Genomic DNA, 17416 nt, shown 5'->3' with positions numbered 1-17416 from the left:
TTGAGGGGAGAGAGGAGATGTGCACAGAGGCTGGAGAATGGAGGATAACTCAGAGGACTAGGTCCCTCTCTGTCTCAGGCGCCTGGCCCTGAGTAAGGCCCTGGAATTTAGAGGTAACTGGGGAGATGGGGCTGGTGGAGAGACTTTGAATTGCATGGAATTATCAAATGGAGGATTTCAATATAGATTATTAGAGTACAGTAATGTTGCATTCCTTACATCCCTGAGTTTGAGAACTGAGAATTGGGCCTGTTATAAATAGTAGAGTTCAGTTTTATATCTTTGCTTTGGTGGTGGTGCTGTTGGGCTTTGATGTGATTGGCTATGAGCTCACAATTCTTGCGTATGGTCTGCGGAAGCTATCTCACTTTCTCCTTCTGCTTTGCTGCTTCACGGGGCTGTCATGGACCTTTGGAGGCCAACCCAGGCCTGGCAGTCACAGAGGTGTTTGCTGTCTCATCTTTATGTGAGCAGAGAAGGGAAAGATGAAATCGGCAGGACGACACCTTTCTGGACAAGACTATACAGGAACCCAGCCCAGTACTTAACTCATAGTTGATACTGCGTAATTCAAGAGATGCAGCTGAAAACCAAGCAAGAGCAATTTTCTACAACTCATTAAATCTGAGGGAAAATGCTTGTCAATGCCTTGCATTAATTCAAGGGTTGGTTAAGTAATTTCAGACCTACATTTATCATTGATTTACAGAATATACAGTTAATTCTAGTAACCACCGGGCAACGTCAGCTTCATCAGGGCCCAGAAACTTCACTTAAATAGATGTCAGAAGACATAAACTAATGGGAGTGAGAGAACAGAGTGGCATCGCTGGACATGCAATAGAGGAAGTTGTTTCTTTGTGGTAGTTTTAGGTACCTAATGGAACTTAGGATGTAGATGTTTTTGGTTGACCCGGCTTACTTTGTGCTGTGTTGGCCTACCATCATTTCAGACTTTGCTGACTGTTGCCACACATGCTGATTTACTCATTTCTCCCTTATCTCTGTCTTTTTTTCTTGCCTTCCTGCTTATGCTCTGTATACTCTTCTAACTTCTTTGCTCTGTGCTGGGGTTTTGGTTTTTCTTCTCCTGGAACTCTCACCCCATTTGCCTCTGGTCCCTTTTTTTTCCTTATGATGTACACATCTTTCTCAAGTGCAGCGCTATTGTTAATTTTGTGGCATGCCCTTTTCTCTCGACCTCGCGGACTCTTCACCAGCTGGGAAGGAACATGTATCTGCTCTTCAGGAAATGCTGTCCTTTGAGGGGAAAAGGACTGGCTTCCTGCAGTGCCAGAATGAAGATCCTCCTCTGCTGGAAACAAACAAAACCCCTTTATCTGTGGAACTTCCTGTTTCCTCCACTGAAAGCTGTACTCTCAAACACGGGGCATTGTGCCAGGGGCACATGAAATCATAGGATACACTGGGTGCATCTTCCTGATGTTACTAGAGACTCGGGGAAAATTGTTTTGAATTTTTCTTCCTCATAGAAACTATTGTCACATATGGGTCAAGGAATATTTTGGAAGGCGACATAAAATTCTCATGGTATTAAAAGATTAAACAGAAGATGTAAACATTTCATGCTTCTGGTAAACTGCTTTGGGTTATGTTCTTAAAATTCTTGGGGTGTCTTTCTACTCCTCTACTGTTAGAAAGTACTTCAGTGGAGAATTTTGAGCAGCTCATAAAGCATTCACTGAAAGTAACAGATTGCTACAGGTCTGACCTAGTGAATTTGGCACCCTGGGCTGATTTAGTGCAGTTGGAGAGAATTTTGAAATATTAATAGAGATTTCTTTCCTCCCTGTCTCTTAAATTTCACTATGTCCCTCTTATTCTGTTATTAATTCATTGCCTGGGGAGCATTTGGATTGTTATAGCAGAATGTAAAGATAAACAAAACAGTCAAGATGCCTATCAAGATTTTAAATATATACATTTTAAATTCATAGCACAGACTAGCAAGACTTTTTGATTTGTAAAAGTTGGGATTTGAATATCAAAAGCAAATCTTTGAAAGAATCAAGGTATTATGGGTTGAATTATGCCCCACTCCCCAAATTCATATGTAGAAGTCTTAAACCCCAGTATCTGAGGATGTGGCCTTATTTGGAAATAGGGTCTTTATGGAGATAATCAAGTTAAAATGAGACCTTTTAGATGGGCTCTCATCCAATAAGCCTGGTGTCCTTATAAAAGGGGGAATTTGGACACAGAGACACATAGAGAGAAGATGATGTGAAGAGACAAAGGGAGAAGGGAGCCATCTACAAGCCAAGGCAAGAGTTCTGGAACAGATCCTTTTCTAAGCCCTGAGAAGGAACCAACTTTGCCAATACCCTGATCTCATATTTTAGCCTCCAGAACTGTAGACAATAAATTTCAGTCGTTTAAGTCACCCAGTTTATGGCAGCCCTAGCAAACTAATATATAAGGCATAAATTATGCCATAAGTAACAGACTGAAAATATCATTTAATCAAATCTAAGATGTCAATTGTAAGGTACATCCCAATTTGAGAGGTGTCTACATGTAAAGAAATGTATATTTTAGAATCAATAAAATATGGCAGTGTAGATGAAGAACAAAAGTACCTTGTTCTATAAACTAGCTAAACATGGCCTAAACTAGACATGGGGAAGAACCAGTGGAGCTGTGCTAGGGCTTATATTGGTGTGGGTTTATGGAAAGAGATTCTTTATCCTATTAGTGGGCTGAGCCTTGAAGGTGGAGTGATGTGAATCCAAGAGCAAGGATATCACCACCTCACTTCCCATTCCCACTGTTTCTTTGTGTCATCATGGTGCAGCACCAGCAAAAGTACAAAAGGGCAGGTCACATGTCTAAGTTTGAGACTAGAGAGTAGCACAGGACAGCACCTGAAGTTCTTGGTCTTCAAGATAGTTTTGAAGTAGCAGAGGGAGGTAGAGGAAGAGATTGAGAGCAAGTGAGCCAATGAACCCAAAGGAACTTGTGGTTGAGAATAAAGAGATGACCTCTCTGGACCTGATGCTTGGAGGCCAATATGAAGATTTGGTGGGGATTTGGTGGGGATAGAGACCAATGAAAAGATCAAGTGGGAGGGAGGCAGTGCTATAGAGGCCAGGGCAGGCACCATGTGCCAAAATGCCGGAGCCATATTTGGTAAAACCCTGGCAAGGAGGATGATAGAGGTATGATATTTTGAACTGATTAAATTTAAGCTTGAAATGATACTTTTACCCAGGAGTGACTGGGTTTACCTGGATATAGCAGATAGGTCAAGACAGAAATCAATTCTGGTTAAAATTAGTTTGAGAAAAATGTATTTGACTTTATGCTTTTGAGTCTAGATTAAAATTTTTTTTTACTCATTACATCAATTTTTACTTCTAACCCATCGCCCCCACATTATATGGATTTTACTTGTGCCAGAAACACTCAGTTGTTTATCTTATTCATTTTCCCCTTGGTTTCCTAACCTGCTTTGAGTTATAGACCACTTGAGAATCTGATGAAAACTATGACTGTTTTCTCTAGAAAAAGGCACATATCAAATTTGGCATATAATTTCAGGGACTTCCTAGATACTCTAAAACCCCTCACATTGTCAAAAAATGGAAATTTTTGATTTGCGTTAATAGAAATGTATTACGAATTCTGGTTCAAGATAACAGACTTGAGTAATTCATTTACCTCTTCTGCCTTCCTAGAATCCATTGAAATGACAGTTAAAGATTTGTAGAAAAAAGTGAATCCTTGATGACAACTCAATGAAAGAGTGCTATGGGTAGACAAGAGATTTCATCAGTTTTCTGGAAGATAGAAATTAAATGCACTTGCATTCTATTATTTCAAAACTGCAATATAAGGAAACCACAGCCTAGAACTCAAATAGTAGATTGTATTGGAGGTGAGAGACTTTCTTCAGACAGGCTTCAAGCTTGGAACCGGTACATATAGAGGATAAGAGTGAGCTTTGAGGTAGCAATATGGGCAGTTAACTGGAAAAAATGTCCTTAGGACATTTGGTCTAAGTAACTCCCTTTTTTCTTCGATGGTTATAGAGCTGTTTGAATTCTAAGAATTGTTTTCTGAACTTATGAAAGATTTGCTAAAGGACAGCCCAAGGTATGAAGTTGGAGCAAGAGAGCAAGGCAGAGTAATAGTTGAAGAATAAAACGGAAACGTGGGGGGAGAGCCAGAAGGTAAATGGAAAAGTCATCTCAGACTAGGAGGGAAATACATTTAAGCCACTGCTTTTCTGTGACAGTGGTGGGGGTTCCAGATCTACCTGTCTGCTCTCTATCCAGGCATACCAAAGAGAAGGACCCCTCCATAAAAAGGCTACAGTGTGCCCTCACATTCAGAGCAAATAGACCTTCTTAACTGCAAAGGAAACTATATGAGCTACCTACATTATCTATAAATATCAATAAATAGAAAAGGTTAATTAAGGACCACCAGACTTCTGAGGAAAAACAGTATAATAAAAGACAAAGACTAAGATAAATAAGAAGTCACCTAAGAGGATATGGAGATATTAAAAGCAATTCAAAGATTTTCACATAGAATAAACAATGACATACTACTATGAAAAAGATGTAATTAGAAGACCAGAAAGACTTCTCAGAAATTAAAAGTAAGATTGTTGAAATTTTAAAAATGCAGTAAAATGTCTGAATAACAGAAAGAACACTGATAAATTCCAAATGAATAAACAGGAAGATAAAGTTAAGAAAATTTTTCAGAACCTAGTGCAAAAAGATGGCAGTAAGAGATATGTAAAAATATAATAGAAATCATTCGAGAAGATCCAATATCCTTATAATAGATACAAAGGAAATAATCAAAGAAATAATAGAATAAATTTTCTCTGAGCTACAGAATCCAATTCTTCAGTTAAAAGGGCCCAATGAGTGCTAAGCAGAATAAATGAGAAAAGATCTAAACCAAGACACACTAATGAAATTTCACTGCTCTGGGAATGACGGAAAATACTATAAACACTCCCAGCAAGAGGAAAAATCAATCACATTATTCACAAGGAAACAGGAAATAGATTCTCATATCACTTCGGTAATCAAAAACAGTGGATGCTAGTGGACAATGGATTGATTAATACTTCAAAGTTCTAAAAGTATACCCAGTTGTATTAATTAGGGTGCTTTTGACTGCAAGGAACAGAAAACCAACCCAGGTGGCTTTAACAAGAAGGGAATGTATTATCTCACATTATATGAAGTTCAGACATAGGGCATCCACCAGGGTTGGTAAATTTGTCAGCTTAAGGAAAAATAACAATCAAGAGTCCTGATTTTTCTGAAATTCTGCTGTGTCATCCTCAGCTTGTTGACTTGGTACTAAGGCTAGTTTCTCTCTGATGACAAGATGTCCACAGTAGTTCTAGGCACCACATTCAGAAACAGCCGTCTCTAGAAGAAGATGTGACTGTCTCTTACTCAGAAGCACTGACAGACTTTTCTTCCTGTTTTGTTCACCAAAAGTTTATCACATGCTTATTTCTAAGCCAGGCATTGGAAAGGTAATAGGATAACCAGGACTGACTTAGACCAATCGGGAATTACCTCCTGTGGACACATGGAGAGGAAAAATATCTGAATGAAAGAAGATTCTATTATGATAGGTAAAGGGGTGAGAGTAGAAGAATGTGACATGCAGGTAGTGTCTGCTCTCCCAGCCATATAAGTAATTAAATATGAGAGTAAAATAAACATTTTCAGACATACAGGGACTCACAAAATTTGCTTCCCACAGAGCCTTTCCAGAAAAGAACAATTACTGGAGCATATTTTCCAGCCAGACAATACATGATCAAGACATGATGAAAATATTGGACCCAAGAAACCATGGTAATCATCTATAGGGCAATGAAAAGAAATCCTTTTATAACAGCTGAGAGCAGATCTACAAAGCAACTGGTAACAATCAGAAGAAATCAGGAATGTCTTCAAGAAGAAAGTGGATTCTATTACACAAACTATATAATTAAGAGCTTTTTATTTTATTTAGGTGAGGCAACCCTTGGTTGACCTCACAGATTGCAAGGACCTTGTTGGCTTACAATCCCTTATTTTTTATGTTTTACACCTATTGCACCTGGTCTTCCTAGGTGGTCTCCCATCCAAGTACTAACCAGGCCCGACCCCGCTTAGCTTCTGAGATCAGATGGGATCAGGCTTGTTCAGGATGGCATGGCTATAGACAAATTAAGAGCTTTTAAAGTGCTGATGCTGGCATATGCCTTTCCTTTTCTTCTTAGAAAGTCTGGGAAAACTATTAAATCCTGGTCCAAATATGAAGGAAACGAAATGTGTCTTGGTTCTCAGCAATCGATGGAGAGAAGGAACAGAGAGTCCATGTGCTCTTCATACTTGAAACATTCTTCTTCAGGTGTCACATATTTCATGACACACAATCATTTTCTTTTGGGTTCAATCATAATTCTTAGTTCTGCACTCTCAATCATATTTTCAATGCTATTTACCAGTTTTTATTTTTTAGGATCAATCTGAAGACAAAGCATGAGAAAGATAATTACTGAATAGGAAGTAAATTTATCAACTTTGGTCATGTTTGCAGTCAGGGAAGTAAAGCGGAAGGTCATAGAGGTGAGTCTTATCTAGTGGGAGTTAATATTGTTTAAAATGGAGAAGCCAAGACAGAGAGGTGTAAGTTTATTAGTGTTAATGGAGAAAATCCTCAGAAGAACAAAAAAGAGAAAACGATATGTCACTTCTGGGGCGTGGAGCTGTAATGGAGGTTGGCATGGGAGTGAAACTTTTCTGAAAGCTTTGCATTTTCTACTTGTCTGCACTATTTCTTTTAAGCAAGTACATGTATTGCTTTTACGATAAAAGTTTTAGTACCAATATTGGCATATCGTGGGGTGGAACACTTTCTGGTAGGCATCAGCACTGGAAAAGGTGAGAATCCTGAAATGTATTGGAAGGATTGTGTAGTGTCTGGTGAGCAGTACCCACTGGTTGCCACATTACTGCCTCCTCCCTTGTCACCTTTCGGACCTCTGCTCTCATGGGAAGTATCCCAGTCACTCAGATATTGCTGCCTGAGCTAAACACTCCTCTGTAAGGAGACTTAAGTATGGCAGAGTAAAGTTTCGGAGATGGGAAAAGATCGGCATTATCCTTGAAAGGCCTTCAATTGCCCATCAAATGCTCTATTTGCCTGCATTGCTGGAGACTTTGTTCTTTCTCAACAAGCTCACTAAAGCTGGGGTTTTCCCCACTCAATTGCTGTTCTTTCACTAGGCACTCAATGAAACATTTGGCTTGTGTTTACAAGCCACATTCTACCAACAAAACAAAACAAAAATCTTAATCTCCAGAATCCCACTCAGTGTGAGGAAATGCTTGTACTTGGAGAGAACTGTGGAAACTGACCCAGGAGAAGGACCAGGGATTCGCACCCTCTGTGATATGATCTCTTGAGGTCATGTGCTTTTGGAAAGAAATGGCGCATACATTTGATTGATTGGGCTTTAAAAGTTCCTCCTTTCCATTGTGCTGAAATGGGAAGGGAAAGGTGCCTGGGCTTATGTCCAAGTAAGTTGGCTACTTGGACTGTATTTCATAATTGTACTTATTACTCAGAAAACCTCAGATTAGGCAGAAACTATTGTACGTATGGAAACATGGAGTCTAATGACAAGAACATCCAGTCAGAAGTTAAAAAAAATTAATTTAAGTTCTCTTTTCCTTTTCTGTGTGATTTTTGGCAAATCACCAACCCCCACTCTCTGAGTCTCAGTTTCCCTATCTTTAAGTAGGAGACAGAGTCATAATATTTGACTAGTGCCATCATTCTCTTAAGTGTGATCTGGGGCCCCTAGGGGTCTCTGAGACCCTTTCAGGGGGTCTTTGAACTCAAAGCTCCTTTCATAACAGTACTACGATGTTATTTGCCTTTTTCACTTGAATTCTCTCACGAGTGCACCAGGGAGTTTTCCGTAGGTCACAGGACACATGATATTGCAACCGAGTTGATGCAGAAGCAGATTTTAGAATCTAGCTGTCTTCTGTTAAGCCAGACATTAAAGAGACTTACAAAAGTGTGAAACCACACCGACTCTTTTCAAAATTTTTTTGTTTTGTCAAGTATAGTTATTTTTCATAAAATTTATTACTTATGTTAACAAGTAACAGGATTATTATTTTAAGGAAATAAGACTTTAATAACTTTTGTTTAATTTCTAATATAATAAATAATAATAGCTATCACCCATATAAAAAAAAGCTTTTTGGGGTCCTCAGTAATTTTTAAGAATATAAAGTGGTCCCGGGACCAAAGAGTTTCAGAATTGCTGGCCTGGTGCTTTGCAGTTAGCAAGGTACTTTCTCACACATTTTTCATGGGTCCCTTTCCTCTCCCCCTCCCCTCCACACACTCAAACTTGTAGGTTTTTGCTTGGTATTCCACCAGATCTTAGTTTCCAAACTAAAATATGTTTTGCAAAATTTGCTTCAATATGGTTTGATCATTTGGAGAAAATGAGGAATGGCAAGACTATGGAAACATCTAGTATTGGTCTAGTGGTGAGCATTTATTTTTACCCTATTGTGACCTTAAAGTTATCTATGTAGAACTGATTCATAGAAAAATATCTAGAACTGGATATTTCCAGGAAAATCATAAAGAAACTAGTTATGAAATGCTGTATACCCTACTTCCAGAGCACTCCTGTTGAATCAGCCAAGAAAAGATCATAGGTGGTTGGCACAATTTCACATTTCCTACTTTAAGCGAGAAACAAAACGTATTGAATTTTAATTAACTCTGGCGGTGTGCAATTTCATTAGTAGCCTTAACTGTTAAACGCTGGAGAAGGCTTTGAGAGAAAGTATCGTCAGATGAGTGGTGTGTTCAGTTGATGGCTAAGATTTCTATACCCAACACCTTTACTACTGATTCATAGTGTCATTCTAGCAACTCACTCTTTCTTGAACATTGGTTACAAAACAAGATTATTAGCCATTTGGATATCCTCAGAAGGATGCGCCATGGGTACCCTTTCCCTTCAGGGCAATCGTTTTTACTGTCTTAGCCCCATTTTACTAATGAGGCAGTTGAGACCCAGAGAGGTTACAGCTTGCCCAAGTCACAATACTTAATCTTTTGAAAAGATGCTGATGTACAAAAGTAATGGAAATGAAATCTCTCTCTTCCTTGTTTCAAGAACCACTGGATGTGCAAACCTACTTAAATCTTGCTTTTTAATTGGATGGGGGCCTGCTATATGTCTTCACCATATTTTTAGGCCTGCAACGCACACTGAGCTCTGCCTGTTTTGAACTTGTGTGCTTCTGATTTTGTCCCTAGCCCGCTGGTTTGGTTCCTTAGTTTGCTTTCCTCTCCTCTTCCCCGCTCTGTTAGTCCAGGGCCTGCGCCTTCACCTGGTTTGTGTCTTCTTGCCTTATCAGCAGTGGCAGCGTGTTAGGGAACTACAACACTAGACACTTTTATCATTCCACCTGGATTTACTACTTGGGACATTTGCATTGATTTGTTCCCTTTTTTTTTTTTTTTGGTGGCAAGATTTGTGAGATGAAAAACTACACATTTAATAGCAGCTTAATTTAACTGAAATCTCAAGTTTATGTCCCACAACGGCACATCTGAGGTTTTTCTCTTTACGGCACTTTTGAGATGATGTGACATATTTTGCCCTAAAAAAGACATTTGTTCATTGTATTGGTTGCTTTACCTCCCTGCACCTGAGTTTCCTTGTCAGCAAAGCAGGGAACGTGATCCTTCTTTAGAAAAGAGACCCTTGGAGGTGCTGGGCTCCATGGCTTGGTTCCCTGCCAGCCTGGACAGCCTCATGGAGGGGCAAGATTTTAGGATCTGTACCAGGAAGAGTGTCTGAAGGACTTGCTTCCCAAAGCAATTTATCTTCCTTAGCCACTGCCCTCTCTCTGGCCCCTCCCTCTGGTATTAGGGCGTGTGGACAGGAATCCCTTTGCTAAGTTAAGGACAAGGTTCTTTGCAGAGGGGCCCAGAAGACCACAGGACTCATGTATATTTTGGTTTTCTTTTGTATGATATTATCTTTGAGAAACCAGCTTTTAAATCTTAATTTCTAGATAGGTCGCTAATATTTAAAAAATTTAGTTAGCAGTTAGAAAAAAATACAGAATTCCCTGGAAGACAATAATGAACGATACTATTAAAATTTGCAATCTCATATTAGGATCTGGATACATGTCTATCTTGTCCTTACTGTCTGGCCACCATGTGTGGGCAAACTGCCAGAACACTTATCCTCAGCACCTCACTCCAGGCAGAAAGGGGACACCCCTCATGGCTCATTCTACTGTTTGAGTAGATGGGCAGGATGAGTGGGGGAACCTGCCTCCAGAGTGACATCTGGACCTTCTCTGGGCTGCAGACTTAGATGTAGGAAAGTGGAATCATCAGGGTCTGTCTGATGGGTCCATGGAGACAGGTCACAGATCTGGAGCCCCCTGCACCAGGGCAGGACCCACTGGATCAGTATTTAACACTGGTGGTGCCTGGCTGGGGCCTGACATCTGTATTTAAAAGTGGCCCTGGGTGATGCAGAGGGGCAGCAGGGCTGAGAACACAGTGGTAACGGGGAGCTTGATGGCCTCCCAGTCGGCTTTTACAGATCTCTCAGAGCCTTAATCTTTCCTGGCACCTGGGCAGGCAGAGGGATTTCCCCACAAGTAAGGCTGTCATGCGAGAGGGTGGGTAAAACTCCCTGACTGTTGTTATTTGCCACCCTTCACAACTGATGCAGTCGGCAGGAGTCTGGGCCTAGGAGGCTCAGGGGAGGGCACACAGCCCCTCTAATTACTGTGGCTGCTGGGCCATCTGGGTCTGTCTCACTGGGGCCTCTGTTCCGAAGGTGTCTGTTGATAGGTACTGTGGTGGGTGACAGGGGAGAGGAGGTAATTTGGTCCCGTCTTGGCAAGATGTCCCCTGCGTCAACGGGCTGTGCTCAGACAGTTGCTGATTGTCACATTGTGTGTCTGATGCTTTTTCTTTTTTTAAAAATAAAGACCTACTGTTTCTAAAGAGAACTGGCAATCAACCAGAAAAGAGTGAGTTTAAAGCTGGTTTAAAGGTGGAAGACATCTTTTGCAGTTTGGCTACTTTTAGTGCATATGAGCAGGGGCATAAGCACCCACCAGTCAGAACAAATACAGGCAGAGAGCTGGAGTGTGGGGTCCTGGAGGGCCCCTGCCAGGCCTGGCTTAACCCTCTAGCTGATGGATTGAGGAGACATTCTGAGGGTTCTGGGAGAGGAGCAGGGCAAGTGTGGGCAGTGGTGGGACACTCAAGAGACTTAAAGCAGTGGCTGTTTATCAAATGGTAAAAAAAAATAAAATAAAATTACCAACTAATGTGCCTGTAGGAGTGCATACTGTCCAGGTACCAGGTCTGCTTATAAAAGATGCTAAAAATTCTGGTTAACCTCAACTAAGTGTGGGGCATGCTAGGTCTATGTGGAGAATACTGTGAGAACATGGCAATGTCTGCCTGGTCCTTATTGTGTGTACCCCCAGGGCCTAGCTCAGGGCTGGGCACACAGTAGGCGCTCAATAAATACTTGATCATGGAACCTAGTCTTTCAGCCCTCATGACTTTTCTAAATCAGGTGGCCACAGATGCCTCAAAAGTAAAGCAACACTATTGAGTATGACAATGTGTCAACACTGCAGTGGATCCTATGTGGGAAGGTTATCCCCACAGACCAGGCTGCCTTTGTGGCAGGATGTTTTCCTACACTGTTGTGGGACGAATCCTTAACCTGGATTAGTTAAACCAGATCGCTCACAGCCTCTCTAGACAATGCATCTCAGGGGCCTAGCCAGTGTTGGGGCTGCGCTGCGGGTTCTTCCTCTGAGCTGTCAGTTTGGTGCCTAGATTATGCTATGATGACATGTGCTTATCTGTTCTGTTGTGGGTCACTCTGTGGTGTTTGTCACTTATACTTTTTTTCTGTTCCTTTGTTCTCCACTTTCACTTTATGATCTGTCTTGAGTGGAGGTCCTGAATCTAACCTTGGTGTTAGGAGCTCAAACTTGAGCTGGACTGCCCGGGTTCAAATCCAGCTGTGTGTGAGCGTGACCTCTCTGTGCTTTGGCTTCCCCATCCATGTGGGAATAATCACAGGTCCCACATCACAGGGTTGTTGCTGCAAATATTACTATATGTAATACATTTAGAACAATGCCTGGCACATCCTAAGTACCATATGATCTGATTTAAATGACCAGATTTCTAATATGCTAACATAAGACACAAGAGCTGAACAAGGTAGCTCTTACACTTGGGGTGTCATTGGGGAGTGATTGGGTCCTTTGGTTCTCTATTTTGGAATTCAATGGAGATTTCTATTTTGACTCTTTGACTGTCAGGAGGGTCTTTTAGGTGCTAGCGTGAATGTGTCTTTAGTATACTTCTTATCAGCCTATATTGTGGAAGAACTGTCATCCTTCTGCAATTCTTCCCAGGTGACTGTCTGGGGGACTATGATGATGTGTTCTCACTGTTGAAATGGAAGAAATCCCACCCCCACCCCCCATATCTGGGAGATAAACTGTGATAGTTAAAGCTGTTATATGCTGAGCTTTATACTCTCTCATCCTTTCCTTCTTTCTCTGGGAGTTGGCTCCCCTGTCTCACGTGGTGCTGGTGGGGCTATCCATTAAGGTGATGTGTGCTGCCTCCTGCTCTCATGTGGGCATGGGACCTATGCTGGGCCAACCCTAGTGCTACATTCCTCCAGTCACAATGACTGGTTTAGAGATGGGCGTTTGCCCCATCGGGGCCACAAAGATGCCTCCCCGAGGCTTTTCTACTAGATCTAGTGGAAAAGACTGCTCTCTTCATTTATGTTAGCACGTCATAAGGATGTTGGCTGGGGCTGCCAGAAGCCTGCTGTTCTGTGATATGGAAAGAGTCTATCTGCAGCAAGAGAGAATGAAGCTAATCTTCAAAAAGAAGCAGATACAAGCAGAGTAGAGAAACAGATAGTCAGAAACATGAACACATCATTTGAGCACCTAGATCAAGCTTTACCTGAACTAGTATACATGCTAAGTTTCTCAATTACGTGAGTTTATATTTTCTAAATTTCTACAATGAACATGTGTTGTTTTTATAATTAACAAAATACTAAAAATAAAATAATTCCCAACTATGTAGATGGGATCAAAATAAGAGTGGCAAAATAGCATGAGGGAAGTGCTAATGACAGCTTATTTTCTCTTTTAGCAATCTTTTTGTACTATAGAAGATATAAGCCGATTATTTATTAACTAATGCTCGACTATTTCAAATGATTTCAAATGGTCAGTGTTGAACAATCAGACCTTAAATAAGGGTTTATGATCTGATTTTCAACAATTAGCTTTGGCATCCAATACTAATCTATACGCTTAATTTTACATTTGACAGAACTAAGCCATATATAAACTACTGACTCTTAGGGTATTAAATATCTGCTAGGTGGTGTACAAACATCCGTTTAAGATAGAAGACAGAGCCCTGTCTGAAATTCTCAGGTGTTCTTAAAGAATATATAAAATTGAGCTAAAATCACGAAGTCATGAGGGTATACATTTGCTTAATCCTCCCTCTCCCCCAATTCATAACATGTGTGACAGACCCAGGGTCAAATGTGGAAGGAAACGAATAGCGACGGTAAGTTTAACTGTGCAAAATTCGATGTCCAGTCTCCTGAATGTACAATAGTAAGACAAAAATTTTTTAATGTAGTACTTAATTTAGAGAAAATTAAGACAGAATACAAACTTTTTTGACATGAAACATGAACTGAACATATTGCATTTCTTTTTATAGTATATTGGCTTTCCTTTTTAAAAATTAATCTCACCAGAGGGTAGGGGGGAAACGGGTAAAGGGGATCAGATATATGGTGACAAAAGGAAATTTAACTTTGGGTGGTGAACACACAATGCAATATACATATGACGTGTTATTGAACTGTACACTTGAAACCTATGTAATTTGATTAATCAATGTCACTGCGAATAAATAAATAAATAAATAAATAAATAAAATTAATCTTCTATTCACCCCCTTGCTAATTCTTATTTTTAATAGAAAGGCTTTTAACACTCTAAGGTGTGTTTTGTTCATTGGTGTTAAGCCAGAGTACCTCAGGATATTTTACAAACACATCCCTTGAAATTGCCAACTTCTCCAGTTTTGACAATTTACTAAACTGATATAACAGGTAGTTCAATTTAGCTGCTGTATGGAGAGCAGTCGTTTAGCACAGTTTGATATTTAACACTGCAGCCTAACCATAAAAAATACAATTTATGCTAATATGTTCTATTCAGGCCTGTTTCCAACAAAGCCTACAATTTAGCCACTTTGAGTTCTCACAACTGCTGTTTACTAATAATGCTTGATTTCAACAGAAAAAGCCTGCCTTCATTTCAAACAGCATGTAAAACTCGTATTTTGAGGGAAGTTAATCATTTGGTGATTCTTTAATCCTTATGCTAAAAGTTGGATGTAATTTTCACATCTCTTCTGTTTTCTTTCTTCATGTTACATTATGTTTTGGATCCTTACAGAATTAAAGCAAGTGCAGAGTGTCCACAGTTTATGCAAGGGATGTATTCCTAAAACACTCACAAATTCCAAACTTACACAGTTTAAGTTAAATTTTCACTGAGCTATAAATATAAAATAGGATTTGCTTGACTCAATTGTGTACAAAGAGAAGATGCATTAATTGTTTTAGGTGACTCTATCTAAAATTGGCATAAAATGAGACTGCACTGTGGATTTTTCACCTTCTCTCACATGTCAATGGGATCATGAGACTGTTCATCTCTTTGTGAGTTTGTGCTGCTGAGTCAAGATTAGGAATGCAGCTCCTTCCTGAAAGGTAGACACAAAGCAGCCACTGGAGGAATGGTGGTTGGTGGCGGCACAGCCTTAAAAACGTGGCCACAAATTCATTGGCACTCCTTCCACTGAGAGGTTGGCCTGTGCCCCTTCCTCTTGAATCGGGGCTGGCTGTGATTGTTTTGACAGATCCTGTGCAGTGGCAGTGATGCTGTGTGCCTTCCAAGGTGTAGTAGGCAGAATGATGTCCTCCTTCCCCCACCCCCCTGTAAATAAATGTCAACATCCTAATTCCCAGAACCTGTGATTTTGTTACCTTATGTGGCAAAATGGACTTTGCTGTTGTGATTAAGTTAAGGATTTTGATATGGGAAGATTATCTGGGTGAGCTCAATGTAATCACCAAGGTATTTGTAAGGGGGCGGGGGGAAGAGTGTCAGAGGCAAAATAAAATTTGTGCTGCTGGCTTTGAAGATAATGGAAGGGGCCATGGGCCAAGGAATGCAGGTGGCATCTAGAAGTTAGAAAAGGCAAGGGAACAAATTCTTCTCTAGAGTCTCCAGAAGAAATGTGGCCCTGCCAACACCTCAATTTTAGCTCAGTGAGACCCATTCAGGACTTCTGATCTCCAAAACTGTAAGATAACAAGTTTGTATTGTTTAAAAGTACTAAATTTGCAGTAATTTGTTATAACAGCAACAAGAAGCTAATCACACAAGGCTTGGAAGGCTTGGTTCTCTTGGACTGGTCACTCCCCAGACCCTCCCTGTCAGGATACTCCCTCCTAGAATCCAGCCGTCATGCTGTGAGCAACCCAAGCCACACGAAGAAGCCCAGTGTGGGAGCCCTGGTCGACAGCTCCACAGGAGCACAGCCTTTGAGCCATTCAGCCCAGGTATTGGATGTGTAGGTAAAGAAACCTCTGTGTGATCCCAGCCCCTTGCCATTTGAGTTATCCCCAGCTGTCTGAGTCTTCCCTAGCTGAGACCCCAGACATAGTGGCTCAGAGAGAAGGTTTCTCTTGCCCTCTGCCCAGATTCCTGACCCACAGAATTCAGGAGCTTAATACAATGGCTGTTATTTATACCAGTAAGTTTGGGGTGATTTGTTGGGGCAAAAGAGAAGGCGAAGATATGTGAAACCCAAGGCAAAATATTTCTTTGCCCAGAGGCCAGTGTGGGCTGGCCTCTGGTCATAGGTTAATGTAGCAGGTTGCTTTGGACTGATTTTCAAAGCCGAAGGAAAGAGAATTGAAAAAGAGATGAATCCTCAGGTGGCTTGGTGTGAATCTTGTGTCCTGAAGACACTTCATTGATACAGGGTCTTTTTGTTGAGACCTTAGGGATTGGGATACGCATTCACATTGTGTCAGTTAGGCTGATTCTAGCAGTAAGCAGCAGACACCCTGGAGACCAGGGGCTGAAAATACAAAGATGTTTTCTGTTTAAGTATAAGAAGCTAAGAGAGAGAGGAAGCCAAGACAGGATGGGTTTAGCGGCTTAACAAGATCCTTCTACTCTGCCATCCCTTAGCATGTTGGTTTGTCCCCAGGCTTGATCCCTCATGATAAGCCCAAAAAGACATGGTTGGAGAAAAACATACAGATACTTTAAATGTACAACCACTAACCTCAGGTGGACCCTTATATTGTCTGACAATTCTACACTATTTACTAGTCCACATACTCTCCATTCATTCTTTCACTTGGCAAATGTTGATTGAGCTCCTGTGTATGCTAGGTGACTATTTCTCATTTTCTTTTCTCTCCACACATTTCCAACATATCCCTTCTTGCCGCCACTCTCAGATGATGATCTTGTTTTCTATTTTCTGAGAACAAAGAAGCAATCAGAAGAGAACTTCCTCACCACCACGTCTTACAGCACCTGTACCTGTAGCACCCATCTGTGATCTGACTGTGCATGACCTGGCTGTGTTCTTGTCTGAGACCAGTCCCTCTATTTGTGCGCTAGATCCCAGCCCCTCCTGCGCGCTCAGGACATTGTGTCCTTTCCCTTGTACAGCATCAGTTTTTCCTTTTCTACTGGATTATTCTTTTCAACATACAGACGTGCTATAACCTGTCCCATCTTAGTCTCTCTTCATCCTTCCTTAAGCCTACACCCATCATTCCTTTTGCTTAGGATAAAGCCTTTGGTGCCTTAATGAAAATATTTTGTATGATGTATGTACAACAGGACATTGTGTCCTTTCCCTTGTACAGCATCAGTTTTTCCTTTTCTACTGGATTATTCTTTTCAACATACAGACGTGCTATAACCTGTCCCATCTTAGTCTCTCTTCATCCTTCCTTAAGCCTACACCCATCATTCCTTTTGCTTAGGATAAAGCCTTTGGTGCCTTAATGAAAATATTTTGTATGATGTATGTATATACAGTTGACCTTTGAACAACATGGATTTGAGCTGCATAGGTCCACTTGTGTGTGTGTGTGTGTGTTTAATAGCTATACAATCGGTTCTCTGTTTGCCTAGGGTTTGCATTTGTGGATTTTACCAATTGCGGATCAAAATCG

At 40.8% G+C, this 17416-nt stretch overlaps 1 long non-coding RNA gene and 1 pseudogene across 2 annotated transcripts in view; one reads left to right on the top strand and one right to left on the bottom strand.

Moving 5' to 3' along the window:
• LOC107196253 overlaps positions 1–17416 on the top strand; it is a 147254-nt gene that overhangs the window by 16388 nt on the left and 113450 nt on the right. The gene's annotated exons all lie outside the window — the stretch shown is intronic.
• LOC112469224 lies at positions 6094–6212 on the bottom strand (annotated as a pseudogene).

The sequence above is a fragment of the Pteropus alecto genome, unplaced genomic scaffold (assembly GCF_000325575.1).
Source record: "Pteropus alecto unplaced genomic scaffold, ASM32557v1 scaffold170, whole genome shotgun sequence".
NCBI classification, from domain to species: Eukaryota; Metazoa; Chordata; class Mammalia; order Chiroptera; family Pteropodidae; genus Pteropus; species Pteropus alecto.
This window is presented reverse-complemented; position numbering and strand designations above follow the sequence as displayed.